Genomic DNA, 7,886 nt, shown 5'->3' on the forward strand with positions numbered 1-7,886 from the left:
AAGCGCTTTCAGAGCCCTCCGAAGAGAGTCGGGATGAAACCCCGCACACCTACCTCAACCGAAAAAGAAACGACCTGCCAGGCGAGATCTGCCGGCTTCTGACTGGCGGAGGGGACAGTGAGGCCCCTGGAAACCTGGCGCCGGGTGGTGCTGCCAGCTGATGGTGGGAATAGGTCCTGGAGGACACTGCTGGCTTTCCCATTGACACAGCGCCACACCAGGACGAGCCGCTTCTGGGCGTAGCACTCGCGAACTCTGTACAGGGACATCCGTTCGAGCAGAGGCTGAGCCGAGGTGTGAGGCGGCAAACCGTATACCGCTCTCGCCGCTCGGTTCTGCAGGACCTGAAGGCGATCAAGCTGCGAAACCTTGAGGGAGGAAGAGAAGGCGTTAGACCCATATAGGAGGTCAGGCATGATGACTGACCTCACATACTGGATGCGACTACTGAGGCTCAGACATCTGCGGGACCGCCACAATGCTCCAATCTTCTGCACAACTTTCTTCGCCATCGCGTCAACATGGGGGTCCCACTTCACAGCGGCGTCAAGGGTCACGCCGAGGTACCTTGCTGTTGGGCTCAGGGGAAGCTCTGTCTTGTTGCAGCGGACAGCGACGTGCTGACCCGCATCCTGATAGATCACACTTTTCGGGTGATCAGCAGCATGAACCAGTGCAGTGTGAACGGAACACTGAAGTAAGTAATAGTTCTGACATAGTCACTAGTATTTGCTCGTCGCCTCTCCGGGTTTGATCCACTTGTTGGTTTGACGGAGGCGAGTGCGGAATGTCACACACTTTCTTTGGTTTGTCGCCCAAGACGAAGCCTCATGAACTCCGCTGCTTGTTGGTAGCTGACAAGACCGTGGGAACGGGCGGCGCTGATAGCGATCAAGTCAAGACAACGAAATAGTGGATATTGTACAAGTAATGGACCGTTTGCGTGTTAAAACAAAATGGCGTCACGATTTATTGAAAGTGGTATAGTTGGTGGTACGAGTGTTCAAACCAGGGAGTCGTATAGACCCGGGAGGCGACACGCGCATCACTTGTGCACAACTATGATCGACTCAACGATTCAAAATATTACGACCTGCTCGGTGTGGGACAAGTCCATACATAGGTCATAGCGCCCGGGAAATCCGTACAGTCATAGCGTCGTCTTCGTCCTTTCGCTGAACAATTGTGGTCAGACTTTCGATCTCCATTGCCGAAATACAGCCATCTGCGGCCATCGCTGAGGAGTTCACTAATAAAGGGTCTTGTTCACTGGCTTACTCACTGGCTTTGCACTGCCACTCGAACTCTGAGGCACTTTGACCACCTAAGATGAGGTAATCCTTTCTTTACAAATTGCCTCAATATTTTCTCACCTTTAGGGCAATGAAGTAATTTTTTCCTCGGGACTAACTTCGACAGACCAAGTTACCCTGTCCCAGTGATCTACAATACTTATATTGCACATTTGTGAAATATTGGACCTATCCAGATAAACGAAATGACTTATATTCGAAATTACATTTTCCAAAGTTTTCCTTCACAAATAGTCCCAATTTGTTCTCACCTTTAGGGCAATGAAGTAATTTTTTTCCTCGTGACTAACTAACTTCGACAGACCAAGTTGCCCTGTCCCAGTGATCTACAATACTTATATTGCACATTTGTGAAATATTGGACCTATCCAGATAAACGAAATGACTTTTATTCGAAATTACATTTTCCAAAGTTTTCCTTCACAAATAGTCCCAATTTCTTCTCACCTTTAGGGCAATGAAGTCAATTTTTCTTCAGGACTAACATCGGCTAACAAAGTGGCGCTGTCCCAGTGATCTACAATACTTATAATCATTGCACATGTGAAATATTGGGAGTCACAGAGTGAGGAAATGGCCTAAATTGAAACTTGAACTGTTCTGCCAAGTTTTATGCAGTGAACGCAGGGCTGAGAGCCCGCAAGAGCCATCCCGGAAGATCTTGTGCGCCACCAACCGAACCTTCGGTGAATGTTCACAAGGTTAGAAGCTCGCACAGATAACACACATTGGATGCTAATAGTAATACAATGCACTCAGGAATGTGTGCAAATACCACAGAATTAATTCCAAATAAAGTCAAACAATAGCTGCCTCAACACAGTGCTATCAACCTTCCGTATTTTCCATATTTGTACGGAAAATCACTACTTCGTCCACGCTATGGATTTTGAGAAAAATGTACGGAAAATTGAACGGGATTGATCAGTATGTATAAGCATTGCAAGTGCAAGCTGAGCGATGAAAAGAAGAGAACCGAGTGGAAAGAAAACGCTGCAGTGGAGAGTCCTTAGAAAAGACTTAAAAAATATCAATAATAGCGCTGCACGAGATCATCCTTATAAGTTATAATGTCAGCTGATCGTACTGTGGTTGATTCATATGGCGGTAAATACACACCTGCCTACACACGCTCTCTAAACTGAAAAGTTATTCTGGCATGCTCTCCTTCCCGCCACCACCACCATCATCAGTTCGCGTCTGGCGCCTAGTCGATGCAGGGTGAGTGGTGTCCGACATAGCAGGCTGGTACATCAGGTAGCGTATGGCGCATAGCAGATGACACAGCAACAACATAGCTTGATTGCGACGTACCTTTCGTCCCGGCTGGACTCATCAGGCAATCTTCTTCTTAGATGTCATCACAAGGAGCTTGACTCGGGAGAATAAAGTTGAAGACTCCACTGCGACTGCACTTATGGTTGGTTCATATGGTGGTAAATACACACCTGGCAATATGGGGGTAAATACACGCCTGCCCTGACACGCTCTCTAAACTGCAAAGTTATTCTGGCACAGAGCTCTCCTTCTCACCACCACCATCAGTTCGCGCCTGGCGCCTAGTCGATGCATGGTTAGCGGTATCCGACATAGCAGGCTGGCACATCAGGTAACGCATGGCACATAGAAGATGGCAACGACATAGCTTGATTGCGACGTACATTTCGTTCTCTCGGTTGTGCTGTAGCCTGAAAAAGGAAATAAGACAATGCATCCACATGACACAGACAAGTAATTACTGTTACAAATAATGCATACTGCTTGATAACAGAGAAAGAAAGTCAGTGGTCACACAAGTTTTTGGTCGTCCCTGAAACGAAGATCGTTCCAGGGGGGGGGGGGGGGGGGGGGGGGAGCTAAAATCTCAGTCGACTGACGCTATGCATACACATGTACATGCATGCGATTTTCGTCGTCCATTCATTTCGGAGGGTGGAGAGGAGGTCCGAGTACGAAATGAATGATGTTTTTTCAGGGATGACTAATCACTTTTGCGATGACCCCTTATTGCATCAATTTATCGTCTGAACTGCGCAATTGAGTCCCACTTTTATTATGTTGGGTCCAGATTTCAATACTCGTGAAGTTCGAGGCGAAAAGCAGGGCGATGGAGGGACGCCAGTAATTCAGTCTAGTCCGGTGTCATGGAGAGGGGCCGATGAACCGGCAACAAGAGAATTCAATACGCATGCTACTCTCCAGTTCATTGCTGGGGAAGACTACTCAAGGCCACGTCACTCCGGCAATTTAATGTACAAATCAGCAGCAACACTTGCAAACGTATTCCTACCAGCTGACCAGCAAGTTACCAGCCATCAGCTCTTCAAATAATTTCAACTTAACAAAGAGAGGAGATGGACAGATCGGAAAGTATCGTGGCAAGCTCAGGACAACACACGTCCGGCCCTATGTAACAACAGTGGAAAGTGCGTGCCATGGTATATTTTCGAAGGCATATCAAGAACCAGCTAATGTGGACCGGGAGTCCTGGATGATTTGCATCGTCCGATCAGCTGCTACAAGTGCCGTGAGCCAATGGCAAACACGTTTGACAGAGACTACTACCTCTACTGAATGCAACTTTGGCATGGCAGAGATCTACAAGCACGTTATCTTATCTATCAATAGAGTTGTATCCTCGTATGACTATGTGAAGTGTGAGGTCATACTGTACTGCCGACGCGTCTACGACCTGGTTGGAAATGTACGCAACAGTTCCCACCCTCTTGACCAGAGATCGCACACACCCTAGGGTTTTGATGGGTTTGTACGACTCCCAGCTCTTGACTTTTGTTGGGTGTACGAGACGCACGCACAGTTTTCTTAGGGTGAGTACTTTTTCATGTAGTACTGAATGCGGCAAGCAGGACTCGCCCATCCGCCCCTCCCCAAATGGATCTACTCGAATGGTTCCGGAGGTAGGGGTGCTCTGGCGGGATTTTACGACATACACAAGCGCGCACATACGCACACAATATACACACGCACGCACACACATACACACGAACGCACGCTATGTCGCACGTCTTGGGCATGGCTTCGTGAATACAAATAATAATTTAATGTTATAATTTATAGGATCCAAATGTTAGAGCAGCTTTACAAAACCTACCGTTCAATACCGGATCATCTTGTGACAGCTTCCTTGCAACACCCATGACTTGACCCCACTTCGTCTTGACGTCGGGAAATCGTTCACACCGGAGTTGGGACACGACTCATTGAAATCCAGGCCTATCTGCAGCTGGGAGCAGGACAGAGCTGATGGACGTCAGCAGCGGCTGTAGAACAACCATAAACGAGTCTTCTTTCTCCGCAGTCAGGCGGGACAGCAGCTTTGCAACGCAAGCTTCTTGCCTTCTGTGGGTCTTTAGCGGCTGGGATTCGGAACGCTCTGTAGAAACAATTGAACAAGTACTGCACTCTATCAACCCACAAGTATTTCTTCCAATTCATGATTATTCGCAACTTTTTATGCAGTACGCGCACCAGATCAGAAGCCGCTAAGTAGCAAGGTTGAAAGTTTCAAGACAAATTGAAAAATATAATAACATAGAAAATTAGAATTCAAACCATACCTGTGGCCCAAGCCAATACAGACTGAGCGTTCACGCGAAGAGAACGTAGATCTACGTCAGCTGAGGTTTCCTTAGGATCAGGAGGTGATTCTTGACCCGGATCTGGATCGCGATCAGCAGCACTCTCTGCCTCAATCACGATCATCAAATGCAACTAATTACTTGGAAAAGTAGTTCATTCTTCTTCTTCTTTTCGAGCTACGATTTCCCACGATCCTATCGATCCTGCACTTACGAGTCCGTTCCCCAAGGAGTGCACTCCCAAAGTCCCATGGCATAAGTACGCGGAGTAGTTGGTTTATAACTCAGGGCACGCACCGGGGATATCTGAGGGAAAAGTGGGAGAAAGTGCCGCGAGTCAATCATAGTCGGACCGGAAGGCCTCGTGTCGCCTCCCGGGTCTATACGACTCCCTGGTTCAAACCCATTTGAACTTCATACTGTTCGTCTTCTTTTTGACATGCTCTCTTTCCATCGTCCTTAGCTTTTGTTTGTTGAGAGCTGTTTTGGCTTTCTCCTATACCCCTGGGGGATGCCAAGTGATGGTTTTGAGAGGCTGGTGATGGCTGTGAGCGAGAGTTTGCCGATCGGCGTCGTCCTCGCTATAGCGATGAAAATACTAGTTACTGCGCACCTGGCAGATATCACAACACGTCGGAGCGTCCAGGAGCAAAAGAATCTTGGGTTTTCACTGGAATCTAGTTCCTCCAGCATCGTGTAGCCCACCGTCGGTGAATGGCGGTCCAGAAAGGTCGAACCTGGTCTTCTGCAGCATCTCGCAGTCCTGCGAGGCACACTGAATACGCCTGTCATGTATTCTACAAATAAAAATCACGAAGTAGTGGACTTTACAGTGATGAGTCTATCCTGTATGCTGCAAAAGACGCAGGAAATGTGACTGGTGTCTGTACACTCAGTGACTGGACGCCAACACCCCAGTCTTCTCCTGCAGGATCTGTTTGACATTGACATTATGCAGTAGGTCGGCATTGACCTGGTTTGGCAGCTATCGTAATAGTATCTGCCTGGTTGGATGTAGCAGGTTGGTGTTTGCTCGTCGTCCAGTCCGGAATTTTCTTGTAACTCACGGTGGAGTACGCGCAGGGTTTGTGATCATCCCTGTTCACTTCAATATTATCAAACACAACGTTCCCTTTGTCACTCATCTTATCCTGAGTACTGAATTTGCTGACAATATTGCACCACACTTGTCACAACCTACCGCCACTGCTGGCGGTGGCGACTGGTTCGTCAATGGCGGTGACCAGGCTGACTGACTAGCTTCGAGACAGCGGCCTCGTTGTCAACCCCGCGGCAGCCTAAAGGTTGATTTTATCGATCCAGCCTCAGCGCCATGTTGACGATGCCCTAGTGACTGCGTGTCATGGATTGCCTGGCCATCAGCGGTCATTGTCGTCCACCTTGGTGCAGCCCTCAACAACTGGCTCAGCCCATGGGAGTCTCAAGTGGACAAAGTTGTTGCCAAAGTAGCTCAGAAGATTGGTGCATCGTGGTGTAGGTGAGCACATAACTAGGACTTCCCAGCGCCTATTTGTCCAGGCTGCGATACTATGTGACATGCTGTACTGCACATTCTTTTCAGCACTGCAAGGCCGGCAGCTGGACCGACTGCAGGGGCCGCGCACATGCAGGCCGCCTGTTGCCAGTGCAGCATTCTGGAACGTTCCTTCCTTCTGAGATCCGTGGAATAATAACTTTCTTTGCTTCAAAGCAAGTTGCTTACCTTTCTGTTGTGCTCCCAGTGTCCTTACAACAATAACCTACAGCAATGTTTTATTTTCCTTTCCATTCCCCAACCAATGAATACTACGATGTTGATTCTATTTCTGAATACTTTAGTGTGTGCCCGCGCACGCACGTGTGTGTGTGTGTGTGTATACCTCACTCGCCACTCGAAGTTCTGTTCCCCATCACTGGAACACTGCCTGTTCTTTCAGGACCTGCCATCATCTGCGGATGGGCATTCAATGATTGTATTCTGTGTGTGTTTCATTCAGAATCAGATCCGCTATCGTTGCTATAGGAGAAAATCTGTGGGTTCACATCCAGTGCATTTGTAGATTTGCGTGATTTTCTCGCCACGGGCGCATACATGGGACATTGTGTGTGTGTGTGTGCGTCTGTGTGTATGGGGATATTGTCTGTATCGGCTTTTGGTGCTAATGTTCAGGTCTGTGCTGGCATGTGTGAACATGAAATTGTTCGGTTCTGTGCATGCTATTGCTATGTTGTATATTATTGTATGTATGTGTGCATTTCCACGAACAGTGTAGATGAGCGTGGAGAGTGCATTCATCCCTCATCAACCACTTCCCCTTGGGCTTACGAGAGTTTTTCTGCGTACCTCTCATTTTTGTTTGTTTCTCTCTGATACTGTATTGATGCCGGTACCTGTAACTCGATGTGTTCCTCTATCTGCAGTCCCCTTTAACCTTCGGTCAAGTTAACGTTTATTGTGCTCTATTTATCGTGCGAATCAAAATAAACAATAATAACACAAGTCGTGCTAGAGTGACGACATGTGCGTGTAGTAGGGTTGATGCGATGGGACGTTATAATTAGGTGGAACAGAACACACATTGGGCAGATTGATTGGGCATCATTGATTGTGCTCAGTCTAAACAGTGAACATAATAATTATCTCCAGTGACAGACTGTAGCGGCTAGCCTCCAATAGGTAGCTGGCACTAGTCGCTACTGCTTGTTTGACAGGTGCCGCCAGAACCCCTGTTGTGTCATGCTATAGATGCACATGCCCTATTCTGGGCATACTGAGGTACTTTGGTTTTGTTGACTGCATGTAGACAGCATCCAATAGTAGTACTCGTAGACCTTGGCTCTTTGTAGGTCAACCACCATCGCATGGATCGATCGGTGACTATGCACTTGGAGGTTGGAATAGCCCACGCTGAACAGATCTTGCCATGGCCCAGGGAGTGAACTCGCTTACTCGACTATCCCGGTTTTAGTTAAC

At 47.8% G+C, this 7,886-nt stretch overlaps 1 long non-coding RNA gene across 1 annotated transcript; it reads right to left on the reverse strand.

Moving 5' to 3' along the window:
- Positions 1–2,481: 2,481 nt before the first annotated feature.
- LOC135830837 (uncharacterized) lies at positions 2,482–5,150 on the reverse strand. The gene is made up of 3 exons (XR_010556117.1): positions 4,892–5,150; positions 4,426–4,707; positions 2,482–3,001 (listed from the first exon to the last, which is right to left on the reverse strand). It is a non-coding gene; the product is annotated as an uncharacterized LOC135830837 (long non-coding RNA).
- Positions 5,151–7,886: the final 2,736 nt, after the last annotated feature.

The sequence above is a fragment of the Sycon ciliatum genome, unplaced genomic scaffold, assembly GCF_964019385.1.
Source record: "Sycon ciliatum unplaced genomic scaffold, ocSycCili1.1 SCAFFOLD_1360, whole genome shotgun sequence".
Classification (NCBI taxonomy): domain Eukaryota; kingdom Metazoa; phylum Porifera; class Calcarea; order Leucosolenida; family Sycettidae; genus Sycon; species Sycon ciliatum.